Source organism: Lissotriton vulgaris, chromosome 5 (assembly GCF_964263255.1).
Source record: "Lissotriton vulgaris chromosome 5, aLisVul1.2, whole genome shotgun sequence".
In the NCBI taxonomy this organism is placed as follows: domain Eukaryota; kingdom Metazoa; phylum Chordata; class Amphibia; order Caudata; family Salamandridae; genus Lissotriton; species Lissotriton vulgaris.
In genome coordinates this window covers 1,721,816,822-1,721,834,557 of record NC_141693.1, presented here as the reverse complement: position 1 = coordinate 1,721,834,557, position 17,736 = coordinate 1,721,816,822, and the positions used below count along the sequence as shown (strand labels likewise).

The following is a 17,736-nucleotide window of genomic DNA, read 5'->3' as shown; positions in this document are numbered from 1 at the left end:
ACTTACTGTTGCTTATGTGAGATCTCCATAGCTTAGAGGTTGAGGCATCGTTACTGATGCAGAGGGTGATTTTTTTTTCTACTTGAGAGAGGGGAACTGCATGTCTCAGCGGGCTACACAACTCTAGTTGGAGAGACGGGTGGGTTTGTCCCAGCTCAAGGGCCCCAAAACAGCTCATGGAGACGGAGCTGTCAAACCTCGGGGAGGAGGGTGAGGGGGGTGAGGGGTTGGGGGGTGGGAGGGTCGGGATCACCAAACATCCAGCATAACACAATGCATTGGTTTGCCACAATAATTACCATTACCATTACCGCCGGAAGATCCTTCTCCTACCTGGCAGCCAAGACATGGAACTCCCTCCCCATCCACCTCCGGCTTACACAGGACCATTTCGCCTTCAGGAAACAACTCAAGAACTGGCTGTTCGAGCAGTAGCGGACCCCTCCCCCAAGCGCCTTGAGACCCTTCCGGGTGAGTAGCGCGCTATACAAATGTTATGATTGATTGATTGATAAAAAATAGACTCGTCCCTACCATCAATGGAGTACCAAGTGGGGGTTTAGAGCTACCCAATCCCTTTACATTACAGAAATAGTATACATGGGTGATAAGTGACAATTCTTTAGCTGTGAAGAATCCTACCAACAGGTTAAGAGAGGGGCAATGGACAGACAACAAGTTGTCAGATAGACACAACGTGTATTCCAGATATAGAAGGAAAGGAGATTGTGCTCGCAGAAAACAAGCAATAAGACAAAAAAAAAATCAAAAAAGTGGGCAAACCCAGGAAAAGGATTTCCCGACTATGCTTTAAAGTTGCACAATGGATTTCGGTCCTCTGGCAATGTGACATGAGTAATAGGAGTGGTGTGAGTGCATAAAGCAGCAGCAGGTTATCACCAGACTGTTCCAGTGACAACCAGAAAACAGTGGCTACTCCATCTACGTCATCACGGTTAGCTGGTGGAAAACACTTTATCCTGCTGAGCCACCCACTCAACCCTTTTGTTCAGTCTCCTGCAAAATAATTAGATCTAAAAAAGACAGCCTCATAAATTACAGGGAGGGTGTATTAACTCATTGCAAGCCAATACTGGGGGCAGGCAGCACAGTCTACTCTTTTCTAGTCACCAAGTCACACTGGATTTAGGTCATTGCAGACATCAGTGGATTTCTTGTGCTCGAACAGTGTTCTTGCCTGGAAATAATGACAAAATCATGCAACACATGGGCAAACAAGAATATGGGACTCAAACAGGAGCAACTTTATACATTTTCAAGACTGCGAGGAAGGAGAGTTAAAAGCACCAATAAAACATTACTTACTTCTAATCATAGTTCTCCATAATGGGGATCTTCACTCAAGTCATAGGAGCCAAAGACCTCTGCCCATGTGCGAGATCTGTTAAAACTGGTCTAAAAAAAAAAAATTACATATGAAACTACTTGTGCATTACACAAAAAGCAGTGGTTTCAAAATGTATTTCACATAGAAGATATCCTCTGCAGTGAATCATATTCCATAATTTGAGAAAATTATATCATTCCTTTCAATTACGCTTTTCAACCAATCGTGGCATGGTCTCATTCAGTCTGTTTTCAATACCATCAACTTAGTCTCAGATGAAGGCAATGCACTTAGATAAAAAAAAAACCAAAATCTACTGCCAGTATAACTTTCCATTTATTCAATCTTGTTTCCAGGACAAAAAAATAATCGAAAACTCAACATTCCAATAAGAATCGGGGGCCGTTTTAAGCTTAACATGTGGAGAAAGAAATCTAAAAATCTCAAAACAAACTTGTTTCGGCAAAACAATGGCATAAAAGTACACCATTAAAACTTTTATATACAATAAATATAGCAGCAAGTCAATATAAAAAAAAACTAAACAACACATTGAGATGACCACAAAAAGTAAAACATTTTGTACTAATTGGCCGCAGACTGACCTTATCAATATATTATCCTAATAATAAGTGGGCTTCTAATAGAAATGAATGACGACTGCACAACACATTTCAGATGAGTCTAACTGGTGAAGATATCGAAAGTCCAATTTTTATGACTTAAAAATCAATGGAATGTAAAATTGACTCTAGGAAACGGGGGCATAATGTTTTATAAATAGCGCAAAAAGGCATAAGAGAAGTTGAGGATTGAACTGAACGATTATCACCAGGGCAAAAGAGAAGATTATCAAACCTGAACCTTGTTGCGGGAAAAGAAAAATGTAATGTGCCCGAACTTAACCTAGTTAGGTATAAGCGGTGTTGGGGATTCTCTACAATCATTAAATAAAGCTGCAACTCATAACAGGGACTAGAGCAAAATATCTGTCCATAAGGCCTTAATTAAAGTGTTAGCTCGGCGAGAGCTCTGACAATATTTATAAAAAAAAGAGACCTTACTCAAGCTTTCATTGCGGGGCCTAGTGATTCAGGATTATAATAAAACCCAGGTGGCTCCAGGCTTGAATAAGTGCTGGCCACGGGATGAAGCCAACTTGTTATGGGCCATGCATCCGACGATTATACTTTTAATGAGACCAAGCTTGCTGAATTGCCTTATTTTTAGCAAAAGGGGAGCCAGCCCTGATAAATCATCTAAGTAGGACAACCCAACCTCATAATGACAAAAAAGAGTGCCTGCGCCTCAGTGAACTGATAGTAGTCTTTGAAAAAACTATTTTGTAGTTTCTGGAGTTTGTTACTATTGCTATACCCCCAAACACCCGCCCCATAAGAGGCAACTGAGATACATTTAGATTTAAACAAAGTTACATCTCTTTCACTGGCCTATGCCCCAATGTTGATATGAAGTGGAAAATCCCTCCATGGCTCTTAAAAATTGAAGTGCTCTTAACGACAGTAAAGGTGCCCATTTAATCAAAAGGAATACCTTAATTAATAAAAACGGTCATCCTTTAAAACTGGGAATTCCTCTACATCATAAGTTTTCGAATTGGTGCTTAATTTGGGCCCACAAATGAAGATAAAAGACTTCGAATGGTTGACCTGCAAGGCTAGGGCACTCGTAAACTCCAAAATGCCACTTCTACAAAATGTCTAAAATATATTCACAAACATCTACATCTTCTGCATAATAATCAAACATTTTACTATTTTTTGACAGATAACTGAACACTGTAGTTTAGTATATAAAATACTGTCTACATTAAGTATTATCCTTCATTTTTTTTCCATACTAACAGCACTAAAATAAGAATGTAATTTAAAAAAAGTACAAACAGCGTAACGTATTACAGTCCAACAAAGCCACCTTGGGTATTGGTGACAGACCATAGGGCCACGGGTCTCTGCTTTATTGTGCCAGTAGTACAACTAACATGCATTATTGGGCCACTCCTTTACTTACTCCAAATACATGCTCCCCACTTACCAACCTATACTCTACAGCATGCTGGGCTTTAACTGTGTGCAACGGGACAAGGTGGGCCGAACTCTTCATACAGGAACTGTGCCCAGCACCTATGCTGCCACCCCTCACATTGTTTGCAGAGGACTTTGTCTTTCGGAGGCGTGGTAAGAATTTAGCATTTCTGTCACAACTAGTACCATTCCCCTATGGCATTCTAAGCAGTCTACGAGCAGGATGTCGCTAAATGGCGTTCACTGCAAGCATAAAGACTGGTTATGCTGAAGTGCTGGCCATGACCTATGGGTTGTGAGCAGGAGAACTGAAGCAGGGTGTGCACCAGGGACTCCTAAGGCATTGCTGAAGCTTATGCCTTGTGGACTGTGTCACACATGGCCATAGACCGAAACCTTCACTTTGCATCCAGAGCCGGCTGGTATACGATTCTGCAGTGTTTAGCATATCCCTAGCTTTGGGCATGCCCAGAGGGCTTTGCGGAAAGCCCTTAGGAGGGCAAGTTTGGATGCTAGTGGGACTGAGGGTAGATATGGTTGAAGGTGGGTGCCCTAGTGCCCATAAAGGGCACCTACAATACTCTTGTTGGGGGCTGCAGTGTGTGAGCCCCAAGGCCCCAGCAACCCTAACCTGCTCCCTGCATACAGCGGAAGCCGGCATTGCTCCCAACCACAGGGAGCAGCTCCTAATGGTGCTCCCTCTGGGCACGATCTTTCAAGATCCTGTCATCGCTGAAGACTCAGAAGCATTGGAAACAAGGTAATACTCCTGCTGAACTGGAATGTGCATAGTCTGCAGAACATGCTAATTCAGTCTATGTTGGATGGCCAAGATTATGATGAGCGAGGAGTAGATCTGTAAACACCCAAGAAGTTTCAAGTAAGGCTCTGTCACAAAAGTCTTTTTGTTTTACTTCATCTTTAGAATACTAGCCATGCTACTTTGCTATGGTTTTTTGTTTTTTTTTTTGCCGACCCAACGAGGAGCAGGCCCAAATGATGAAGCATGACACCTGAAAGGGTGTGTGAGGGCATTAAATCCAACAAAATGGATTCCCAGGGTGAATTTCTGATCACCCTGCCATAATTCACCAACATCACTGACTGTGCCTACTTCTCCCTTTGTTAGGAACAGCGCGACATCTGTTGATTAGATATATTGTTAGGGCACGTCGTGACTGGACCTTCTGCTTTCTTTTTTTGAACAGTAAAAGCCCTCCACTCCTTCTCCTTGATACCAAATTCTCTGCACGGTTAACACCCGTAGGAGTTTACTTATCGGCGGGTAAGATTTGTTCTGTCCCCCATTACCATCCCAACCGCTTAACCCAAGTGCGGTCAGGCTTGGTTTCTTAAACTACATCCCCGCGCTATCCCATACCGCTCAAAATGGAAGGGCAGGGATTAAGCTTTAGTGAGGATGATGCTGCAGCTATTCTCAGAACTCCCTCAATTTTAAACATTGATAATGACACCGCAACGGGCAGTAATACAGCCGACTGGAAGACACTCTCTGATCTCAAGAGAGTGGATTAGAGTCAGTTTACATGGCGCCTTAATGGCAGAATATTTCAAAGCTAAAATCGCACCAAACGGGTTGATCGTAAAGAATTTCCCGAGGATCTTCTGGGAAGACGGTCAATTCAAGGTTGAGTGGTGCCAGATATCCTGGAAGTGCACACATGATTTACTAATACTGATCGTAAATACATCCAAACGCCTGGCTGATGCCCTGTTGGAAAAGATACAGGCACTAGAAGCGACGCTCAAGAACGCGGTCACTAACCCAGGCTTCAAAACAAAACTGGCAGAAATTAATAAAGAGATCAGTGAGCATAAGGACTATCTTATGAAACAAAAAGTGAATAAATTACAAAAGGACATTGATCGCTTTGACGAAGAGAAAGTATACCCATACCTCAAAAAGGATTACGCTCCGTCGGGGACAGGGTACCTCCGCGACTCTAGCAACAATTCCTCGAGAAGAGGGTCCAATAGTGACAGCAATTCCAGTGGGGACGAGTGGCAACCCCGCCAACGACGTGGCGGGAGAGGTGGAAGACAGGGACAATACCAATACCCCACACCACAGGTACCTTTCCCTGGACACCCCATGTGGCAGTACCCACAATATCCTAACCCTATGCCACAATTTGGACCACAATATCCCCCTCAATTTGCTCCCCAAGGGAACCGGCCTTTTTTAGACAGAGGTTGGGGCAGAGGGCGAGGGCGAAAGAGAGGGAACGCAACCGACAAACGGGTGCAATGGGAGGATACGACACCCCAAGGGATGGATACACGGAGCAAAATGAACAAGAAATGAGTCTTGTTGTCAACCTCTCCTCACATCAACTAACAAATGAACAAGAGAGGGTTTTACAAAGAGGGCTCGGTTTCATCCCAACTCCCAGAATCGACAATTTTCTTCAAACTGTCGAATTGCAGAAATTCTTCAGAAAGATAAGACTGCATGCTTTCTTCGATGGAAAACCGCACGAACCCCAGGATGACTCTGGCCTACACAACGCCTCCACCTTCACCCCCCACAGCGGTGTGACACCAAATGAAGTTCTCGACATATAATATTATGTCAAAGGAAGAAAAAAACATTCTGGATACACTAGCCAACAACCCCTCTCTAACTATCAAACAAGCCGATAAAGGGGGTGCTACTGTAATAATGGACACGGTGGATTATGAAACTGAATGTTTAAGGCAGCTCGATAACACAAGATACTACAAGGCAGTCACACAGAATCCTACAGAACGTCTCACACTGTCCATCAAGAGTATGGTTGAGTCAGCAGAATGTCAAGGCTGGCTGAGTAAAAAAGAGGCAGACTTCTTAGTAAATAAAAACCCTAGGGTCCCTTATTTTTATACGTTGCCCAAAATACACAAAGGGATAACTCCAGTTCCGGGTCGACCCATTGTCTCCGGGATTGACTCAGTGCTAGAACCTCTGTCCAAGTTTTGCGACCATTTTCTACAGCCCCTTGTGAAACAAATACCGTCCTACATCCAGGACACAACAGACCTACTACGCCTATTACAAGACTATGGTGAGACACCATCCATTGACTTTCTAATAACCCTAGACGTTGAGGCCCTCTATACCAACATCCCACAGAGGGCCTCCCTAGGAGTCATGGAGGCGGCACTCGAAAGAACCGAATGGACATCTGCAACACCCATTCCCTTTATCATGGAGTGCGCTGAAAAAGTACTCACTGAGAATTTCTTTGAATTCAAAGGGACCTATTATCATCAGGTACAGGGAACCTGCATGGGGAGCACAGTAGCCCCCAGTATAGCATGTCTCTATATGGCTAATTTCGAGGAAAACCACATATCTGCACTGACAAATCCATACTATGAGAACATCAAGTTATGGAGACGCTACATAGATGATATCCTGATCTTTTGGTCAGGTAACAGAGACTCATACACTGAGTTCTTTAGGTGGATCAACAACATCAATCCTTACCTAACCTTCACCATCACGGCCTCAGATAGTCAGATAGCATTCCTTGACTTGAAAATTAGCATAGAAGGGGGAACCCTCAGTACTACCCTGTTTAAGAAAAGCACAGACCGCAATAACCTGTTACACTATACCAGTCATCACCCCAAAGCCCTACGCTCTAACCTTACATTTGGGCAATTCCTTAGAATACGACGCAATTGTAGTACTATGGCCAATTACAAAACTGAGTCTACTATACTGTCTAGAAATCTGAGAGAAAGAGGATACCCAACCAGAGACATAAAAAGAAGTATGAAGAGGGCGCAGAACAATAATAGGGAGAGTCTGATAGAACCAAGAGAAAGAAATCCCCCATCTGACCAACCAATGACATGTGTGACCACGTTCACACCAAAATCCAACCTGATAAGAAAAATAGTGAGACGTCATTGGTCCATACTTAATACCGGCACCTTGACCATAGAACAACCAAGGTTCGCCTTTAAACGGTCAAAAAACATGAAAGATATCCTTATCCACACTAGACCCAAGACCAAAAATGAACCTAACCGACAAGTCACACTATGGAACTTGCCACCAGTAACAGGGCATTACCCTTGCGGCAGCTGTGCGGCATGCCCATTTACCAAGAAATATAAAAGCATCACCTTATCCGAATCCTTCAAGTGGGAAATGAGAGGCCACACAAACTGTAACAGCACAAACTGCATCTACCTGATTATATGCCCCTGTAACTTGTATTACATAGGCATGACGACACGCAATATTAAGACCAGAATCTCTGAACACCGCAGTAACTTTAGATGCAAGAAAAACAACACCAAGATGTGCAAGCATTTCTTGGAAACAAACCATACACCAGACTCTCTCCAATGGCTCGTCCTAGAAGCATGTCAACATGTATCCAAACAAGGATTGTTCTACAAAGAACAGCGGTGGATACATAGACTATCTTGCGACAGTAATGGTCTCAATGAAGACATACCCTGGACCAGCCTCTGATTAGCTAACAGGATTATTATCTATTACAAATGCACAAACTGAACCTCACTCCTTAATACGATGAGAGAGACAAATTAAGTGAGAGCGAGTGTCTTGACAGCTATAACTTAACACCACCACATCACTCCACCATTCCAATATGGCCGAAACAAAACCCAACACTGAAATGGGTTCCTAGATGTGCCCAATCTACTTAACTAAAATCTCAACAATATGAGCTGCTCGATTTTAAAAGCTGATAAGAATATGCAAAAATAACCAAAAATGATTATCACATCTAAATAGTAACTTAAATTCAAACAATGCTACTCCCCAACATTATGGCCATATGCATCTGATTAATTTAGACAACCTACGTTTTATTTCCTCCTTTCTCTGAACTCGAACCATTGAATGGGCTTGATCACAAAACCAAAAGGCTGTAACGTACACAGATTACGAACCTTCACCTTTTTTACCATTACAAGATGGCCCCCATAGTAGTGGACCAACCAGTGCAGTGGACCAACCAGACGAGATCTGCATAAATTATAAAACCTGCACTCCCAGCACCCACACTATCCACCCGGTTCCGGCGGCGATGGGTAGGTGCTGGAAGAGTAGCTCAGGAAATACCAAGTAAGTGGCGATTAGATGGCTCTTTACGAGATGATTGACTCAAGCGCGTCCCCATATATAGCTATACCAGGTCTGTTTAACTTCGGGATAACGTTTAAAAGTATAGACGTCAGTCCGTTCTAAACGCATGCATTTTGTACTGCAGGGACACAAGGGCACTTAAGCTACGGAATTACGTCGAAAAATACAAACGTTGGTCCGATTTTAAAAGCGTGTATTATTTACTACTAGGACTCGAGGGCTCCCCAATCGGCACATTTGAACAGAGCCGGGGATACTTATTGTCACTAGCTGACCAATTACATTACACCCTATTGGTATTTAGCCGGCACACACAAACTGGACGAGCTTTCAGCTAGACTGAGATAGCTTTTATGTTCACGCTCGTCGTGAGGTCCACAGATAAAGGCATCAGTCCGACTTCAAAACATGGGCATTGCTTTCGGCAGTGCTACGAGAGCTCCCCCTATGGCATATGCGAGCAGAGCGGGGGTGTTCTTTTATTTATGTACACCGACTTACATAACCGGTGGCATAACTAAGGACACTCGACTGTGCACGCCACCGGCAGTAAGTTGACACATGCGAGCATAGCCGAGGGGGATTACGTATTATTTTTCTACATTTATTTTTCTACTTCTATTACCAAACCGGCACCATAGTAAAGGACACTCGGCCATTGCAGGCTATCGGCGTCGAGTGTGCACAAGCCTCACATCATCAAAAAACCTGATGAACCTTCCCCATATCATGAGCCCCTCACAGACAGCGTTCATGCCCAGGGTACTGTGAGAGTATATGGCATTCAATTTAATTCAATTTACTTTCCAGACCTACATTGGTACAAATATATCCTTTGTTGTGACATATAAGAGAGGGCACGAACCACAGACAATCCCTCAAGTCGACCTGAACTTAAAATATGGCCCCAAACCACATCCCCTTAAGAGTGGATAGCATATATCTTGAGAACCTAGGGCAGAACCACAGACTCTTGACCTTTATCTTGTCCCCATACGTAGCTAGTTGCAGTCACTGAGTATGAATGTATTTTACTGACACTAATCTGATTACCCTTCAATACCATTGTGTGAAAACACTAATGAATCAATGTGTATAGCTATAAGTTATTAAGCTGTTCCCCTTTATATAGCCTAATGGTGGAAGATCTCCCTGAAGCTTTACCCTCCGGACACTGTCGTTGTCTGATTGTTTGTAACACTAGGTGAGTTTTGAAATAGCAGTAGCTGAGGGATCCCATAAGGGGATTTTCGATTCTATAGTTTTTATATTCTAAAGTTTTTTTATATTTTATCACATGTCACTCTCACTGATATTACACATCTGAGAGTGCCTGATACACTTGTGCAAGGGTGTTGATACACGCCTGATTCCCACTGGCATGCCAAACGCACAAGTACCACAGTCAATGATGTAATCTTGTATTTTTCCTATAAATGTTTTTGTGATATGCTTTTGCCTCTTCTCCTAACAGGTACTGACAATCACAACTTGAAGATGGGTAATATAATAGTGTTATCCTCTCCATTCACAGTGTGGCAGCCATACGAGCATACATACATCACACTTTAGATAAACCAGTGTAGACAGTCCCTTCACCATTAGATACCTGCTAGATAGTCTCCTTTGGTCCTGAAGAATCGCTAGATAAATTCGCCATAGCGAGAAACATGTTGACCAGACTACAGTAACCCTTGGATAAGAGTTGGAAACATTATTTTCCATTACTCTCCTCCAGGTTAATCATTTTTAACTAAAGCAGTGGCCCTTTGAATAAAGCATTTTTGGTACCAAAAGCTTTATTTTAACTCACCACATCCACGTCTACCACTTGATTCTGGCCCCATACCCGCACTTCATCTATACGGCAGTTGGAAAAAGATCTCCGATAAAGAGCCCCTCTTTGAGGTGTTGCCCGTTGGGTATTGCACCGCCGACCCAACGAGGAGCAGGCCCAAATGATGAAGCATGACACCTGAAAGGGTGTGTGAGGGCATTAAATCCAACAAAATGGATTCCCAGGGTGAATTTCTGATCACCCTGCCATAATTCACCAACATCACTGACTGTGCCTACTTCTCCCTTTGTTAGGAACAGCGCGACATCTGTTGATTAGATACTTTGCTATGGTAGCATAGTTTACCATTTGTGTTCTCAATAACTCTAGGCTAGAATAGGTTAGCAATGCTATGGAAGTCATTCTTAGAAGCCAAATAATTATCTGCAAAAAGTAAAAAATATGGCTACCCAACAGAGGACTTAATCTTAGTTTTGTAATTCTAATAGTCTTTGCTATTATTTATGGTTCGGTTTTGACCCACAACATTTTTAAAACCGTTTGCCTGTGACATTAACAAGGTAACTGGAGAGGTAGACGTGGAGTTGTTACATTGAATATTTTATAGCTGTTACATACATGTCAACCCGTGAGATTAAAACACTTATAATTCAGAGTAACAATGCAAATGTTTCATGGCACTAGGAGCCAGATAAAAGCTTTACCATAAAAAGTAACATTGATAGCGTAGATTTGCAAGAAGAAAAATTAACCACAGAAAACATTAATGAGAAAAGCAGATTAGATGGCTGTAGGAAGCTGGCTCTGTATATACTATACCAAAATGAGGTATAGTGTGCACAGAGTCCAGTGGAACCCCAAAGGTAGGAAGAGGTCAAAGTAGATGGCACCTAACTCTCTATTTGTGGTAGTAAGGGCGAGCAGTAAGGCGTTATCAGAGGATAGTGTTAAGCATTTGTTGTACACACTCAGGCAGCAAATGATGTCACACATTCAAAGACTGAACTGACACCAATTTGTTGGAATAAAACATTATTTAGTTATATTTCTTTTCTAGAACCAAGCCTCGTACAGGTAAATGTAAATGGTACTTTTCAAGGCAGGTTGGAAAATACAAGCAAGCTGAATAAAAATGACTGTTACAGGTTTGCAAATACTTTCAATATAGTAGAAATTACTGTTAGATTACTTTTGATTACTTTTCCGATTACTTATCCTACTCAGTTTGATATGCCTAGATATCACGCTGGGACATTTCCTGAAGAAAAGGTAAGTAAAGCAGTTTTTAGATATTTGCAGTTTTTCAAGTTCTCATACAAAACCAACTCCACACTTAACAATTTTCACAAGAAAGCAGTCAATGTAGCCTATGGGAAGAAATGTGGTTATCGGTTTCAAGGTAAGTACTTGGGTTTGGGAATTTGTTTTCTGGGGTTAGAAGCAGGGTTCCCCCAGAGTCAAGGGTACACTTTCAAAGCACCCTCAGCGGCACTAGGGCGGTTGGGTGCAGAGTGCGGATGCCCAATGTGTGGAGAAGTGTGGCTCAATGGTTAGAGCGGCAGACCCTGATGCAGAGGTCTAGCCCGGGACCAGGGTTCAATTCCCCGCCTCGGCGGGTCTTTGGCTCAAAAAAATTCCACGGACCTGATCATTCTCGCCTCGGTGCCTATTCCAATCATGGAGTCCCACTATGCAACTCTGGGCAATAGCTTGCTTAATCTCCACAACGGCCCCACAACGCTAAGGATGCCTGGCCTCCACCTTGGGGGTGCCCAGGAGTGGACGCCTCACAGGGAAAGCCAGGATCGGTTCCACAGCGGTATTCGTACAAGCGCCTTGAGACCCTTGCGGGTGAGTAGTGCGCTATACAAGCATCAATTTACATTTACATTTACAATGTTATCCAATGGGGGTTAGAGGGCCTCCGGTTGGTGGCTGCTTACTAGCACGCCACAAGGTTGTGGGAGCAAAGCTCCTGGTGTTAGGCTCAGGGCAAAGGGGAGCAGAGTTGGCACCCAAAGTAAACCCGCAGGGGCACAGGGGCGGCTGAGTGCAGGGTGCTGTTTTGGCGTCAGGTGCCCTCTTGATTTCAATTGGGATTCTCCGGTTGCAACAGAGACTGCAGGCTCGGGACAAATTTCTTCTGGAGGTGACCACCGGTTGGAGAGGTAAGTTGGGGTGCCTGGGGATGATCAGACGCAGTCAGTTGGGCCACCCAAGGCCAATGGGCGGCAGGTGCAGGCGTGTCTTTAGGCTTTGGGTTTTCTTACCAGCTCTGGGAGCGGTCAGAGGTTCCTCCACAAAGGTGCTGCAGGCGTCAATTGGAGATTCGAGGCAGGTCAGAGATCACCAGCTCTCAGGTCAAGCTCATCGGGGAGACCTCCTCATGTTGTTGGACCACTCAATCTCGGGCCGGGGGGGGTCTGGTGCAGACTTGCGGTTTTGGCTGGGGCCCAGAGTCTGTGGGTGAGCAAGTCTGGTGCTCGCAGGAGACAAAGTCTTGGATTTGGAAGGCAGGGCAGGTCCTTCAGGTTCTTGAGGCTGCTGGCTGCAGGACACACTGGGATTTCTCTGGAGCAGGTTCAAAGTCGGGACATGCTGGTAGGACTGAGGCCAAGTCAGTGGGCGTCCTCTTCTTAGTTTCGCACTGCTTCTTCGGTCCATCTTCTTCTCTTCTTCTGGTCGGCTCTTGTCTGAGGAGACAAGGTTCAGGGTTGCCCCATAATACTAGATTTAGGGGTGTTACAGGTAAATAAAGGTTGGGACCAATCGGTCCCAAATCAAAGGGACCAATGGGTCCCTTCCTTGGGGTGGGTGGACCCCCTATTATGCCACCCTCCAGTGGGAGGGGGGGCATATGCCTCTCTCTGGCTGGCTGAGCCCCCATCTGCAAGATGGCGGGGACTGAGAGTTGTGCTTCACCTCGCCTCCCCCACCTGTGGGGTGGGGTTGGCAAAAGTGGGCATACCTGCATTCCTCACTTGGTTATCCCACTGATTCTCCCGCCTAAAGTGGGGGCCAGAACCGGTGGGAGCCAGTTGCTGGTAGCAGCAAAGGGCTGGGGTAGCTCACAAAGGCAGCAAGACTTTGAAGCTTTCCCTTCGTGTACCCTGCCCTTCCTGTGTGAGGAGTCTTGGCACCTCGTCCCAGGATGTGCATTGTTTCAGACCCCCAAGAGCAGCAGGCTCTCGACCCAGGGGTCCAGAAACATGTCTGGTGGTGGCAGCTGGCGAGCAGCCACTGAGCCAGGACACTAGAGTTAGGTCGATTTTCAGGGAGCATCTCTAAGATTCCCTCTGAGTGCATTTTTCATTAAATCCCACACTGGCATCCGTGTGGATTTAATGTGCTGAGAGGTTTGATAGCAAACTTCCCAATTTTTAGTAAGGCCATTAATGGTGCTGTGGAGTTTGCAATGACAAGATCCCAGCACCATATACTCTTAAAAGCATTACTGTGCTTACAATGTCTAAGAATTGGCTCATGCACCTGCACCCTAACCACTGGTATAGTCCACCCAGCTAGAGGGGAGGCTGACCTATGCCAGGGCAGTGGGTTGTAGGCATGGCAAACAGGGATGTGTAATCCGAACATGCAATGGAGAGATCGTGACCTTGTAAATGTACAATTTGGCAATCAGTTCTATCTCGAGTGAACTGTTATGGCCCTCATTAAATACCGGACGTTATCTAATGACAACAGAACCCTTAATTTAAGCAAGACTGAAGCCCTAGGTGTTGCTGAGTCTCGTCTGCCACATAACCATGAGTATTCCATCAATGTAAATGATAACGGGCTCAAGCTATAATTTATCTGACATAAGATTAGCATAATTAAAGAGTGTGCATGCTGAAAGGGTCCTCCCAAGTATTATCATCTATAGGGGAGGTTTGTATTGTAGTTTACGTGTTTAAGGACGAGTAGCTTCTGTTGACACTGGGAAGCTACTTAGTATAAACACTGCTATCAGAGTCAAATAAAGCGTGCATCACCAATGGTGGTACACTCCTGTGACATTCTTGCCTTCTAGCACTCCCTCTTTGAACGTTGTAGATAGAGTGACAAGAATTAACATGATGTATTTATGACCTGCATCTGTTTATTATTAATAGAGCGGTGCTCTATCTACCTGAGCAGCAGCCAGGTGAGGCGCAGTACCAACGTCCAACCAAGAAGGTGAGTGGGCGACAATACTAATGTTGGGCTTCTGATATACCTGTATGGATACTAGAAGTATATATAACAAAGAGTGATATAGATGCATCATCTACAGAGATGCTTTCTTTCAAATTCCAATGTGTCTTTGTGTTGTTGTGTGTGTATGATACATTAACCTATGCCACTTGGACGTGACTTTTCTAGGTATCTGGTGGACATCTACGGATCCTGGGCGTCGAGGTGACACTTATGGTTTTTTCACTCACATGGGTGATTTCTAGTTATTTCACATTCGCGCAGTAGCGAAGTTTTGGTCCTGAAGAAAGCAGTGGACACCAGGTCCTCTGACTGCTGAAACATGTCGACCTTACCAAGTAAATAGTAACCATTTGTTGAAAACTACTATATTTCCGCACTGGTTTTTAGCCTTGGAAGTATGAGAGGTACCTAATAAATAGTTTTTCCTCCATACTCTTCAATTTTAGATTGTTCACTATCACTTTTTCACACGCACTGCTTTCCAAATATCGTTGTTAGGTTACCTCTACAGACCCTTAGTTATACTGTGGCATCCGCCTCTCCATCGTGAGATGCAGTAATATCCTCCTATGATGACAAGGGCGGCACCGAACGATATCTCAGGGGTACTTTCACACCCGAGAAGCATCATTCACTATTTTTGGATTATGCTCTAACTGATAGTAGGTTGGTGGTCATACCTTCACAACTTCTGTTACCTTGGGTTGTTAAAACAGGGATGTGTGCCAATTCAACTCTTCGTTTTGTCTGCACCAAAACATGCAGCCTTCAATGTGGTGGGTGGAGTTGTGTGTTTGTGTCTCGAAGGGTGGCACAAAAAGTGTTGCAGCCCTTAGAGACCTTCCCTGGTCACAGTGCCCTTGATACCTGTGGTACCATTTACAAGGGACTGACATGTGGCCAAAGAGTGCCAATTGGGTTTTGTCTCAATGCAGTTTTAGGGAAAGAACATAGGTCATGTGTACCTGTTTGTCAGTAAACCAGAGCAAACTCAGTCAAAGTACATCAGCAGTTTGGCAAAAAGTGGGGGCAACCATGCAAAAAGAGGGCGCTTTCTTACAATGGAGAATTTTGTTGGTTGGAGATTGCAAAATTAAAAGAGTTTACTAACAAGATCACGTCTTACAAGAGCAGTAGAAACAATTAAATGTGTAGAATTGTAGATGGGAAGAAAATGCACATCGCCAATGTCACACAATATGGTGGCTGAATTCATAATAAAGTTTATTATGCATGCGTGATTATGGACCTTTGCCGTCCCAGAACCATGAAACTGTTTTTGTTCTAAATGATTTGCCATAGCAGCCATCTACATCTTACAAAGCACATTTAATGCCCAAAATACCACTCTCATGTTTTAGGCTAGCACAACACCAAGACCCATACTGATGTCGAAAGAGTTGTGTTCACAAAACCAAAAATGGTAAAAACACTGGGAAAAAGGGCATGTACTAGAAAGAGAAAGGTTCGGGGGATTACCTTTAAGAAGGCCAAGACATGAGTAGAAACGTAATCAATCAATTTGCTCAAAATCTAATCTGTTACCCTGATAAATTTGCTTTCCAGAGAAAACAAGTCATATCAGAATAATTTAGAATTCTTCATAAGTAACAAGTATTTTGTCACACAGAGTTAAAAAATACCACCACATTGGTCCAAAGAAATATAATGAGCAGGAGTAACAGAACACCATATTAGAAGCTTAATCTGAAATAATAGCCCCACATAAGTATAGCGACCAAAGTTAGAGGAGTTGGAAATTCAATTAGTGCCCCATATGATGCCATAGGAAAAATCAGTGTGACGTTCAAAGTAAATAATTCTTTTAGATAGCATTTTTTTTGCCTAACTATGTGTTCTTGGGTAGTCATACTTATATAGCGACGGTTAACCTAGATGGGATTGATACACTTAAGAACAAGGGAGAGGATCTAGAATTGAAAGATAATTCAAATCAAATTTCAAAGCTTTATTCGACATCAGTCATAAAAGCACTTCCTCCCTATCTCTATACATAAAAAAAACTAATCTATATACACAATGTTAAAACAAGAATTATACAATTGTAAGTCGAATACAGAAAGCTTTTAACAGAATTAAGATCATCATTAATTATACTTGTAACTTTAAAAAAACTTTGTAGGTGAAACTTCAAATCATCACAGCGTTTTTCCTAGCAAGGAACGTGTTCGGATGGTCCAGGCCCAGCCCAAGAACTTTGCGACTGCTGTTGCGAATAATTGGGAACCATCAGTCTCTAGGATCCTAAGTGCTACCACTTGGCTGTTCGTCCCCATGTTAATGCATAGAGGTCTTATCCATTTGTGTCTTGGTTTTACATATAGAGGACAACAAAACAATATATGGGAGACATGTTCAGGTTTGTCTTTACAAAAATTACAATGTTCATCCCATGCTGTAGACCATTTCTTTTTGAACATGTTTATTGGGAGAGATCCAACTCTAAATTGGAAATATAATTTCCTGTCATAAGGTTTTTCAATCAGGTCCCAATAAGCTTCACACAATGGGGTCATTTTTAAATCCAGAAAGCGTCTCGATAACGAACAATTAGTACCACTGGCAAAAGTTCTATAGTTCACCATCTCCCAATATAGCCGTTTTATCTCAATCTTTGAGGGAAAGCAGGACACATCCGGATTACCCCATAGATGGTCAAGTTTTAGCTCTGACAGTAACCCTCTTAGGTTTTTCAACCAGGCTATTTTGTGAAACTCATCAAGCAAAACCACATCTGACAATGCTGTAGCGTAATGGGCTAGCTCCGGGGTTACCATTAACCGTCTCCAATATAGCAACGGACGCAATTTAGCTATATCTGCAATGTTTTTCCTACCAAGGTCCAGCTTTAGAGGTGCGGTAGGGGTACTTTGCGGTACTCCTACCAGACTCCTAAGGAACTTATTTTCTACTATGGACAGATTTGCTAGATTGCCAAATCCCCATAATTCTGAACCGTATAAACTGGCGCTGATAGCTTTCATTTGGTATATCTCGAGCGCACAATTTATCGGTTTCGTTAGGGAAGCTTTATGTTTTAGTAATAGTGCTCCTGTAATTTGACTAAACTTTAGGGCAGCGGTATCTAGGTGAGACTTCCATTTCATGTTCCCCTGGAGTGTTATTCCCAAATAGGTAAAGGCATCCACTTGTTCAAGAGGTATACTTTTATAAGTGATAACCCCCCTAAATGATG

The 17,736-nt window shown here is 43.4% G+C and overlaps 1 protein-coding gene across 10 annotated transcripts in view; it reads right to left on the bottom strand.

The window, feature by feature from the left end:
• HDAC5 (histone deacetylase 5) overlaps nt 1–17,736 on the bottom strand; it is a 1,827,433-nt gene that overhangs the window by 1,657,787 nt on the left and 151,910 nt on the right. For all 10 annotated transcript variants that reach the window (XM_086923942.1, XM_086923931.1, XM_086923932.1 and 7 more), the window contains exon 2: nt 1,327–1,416. The gene's annotated coding sequence lies outside the window, so the exon portion shown is untranslated. The remainder of the gene's footprint in view (nt 1–1,326; nt 1,417–17,736) is intronic.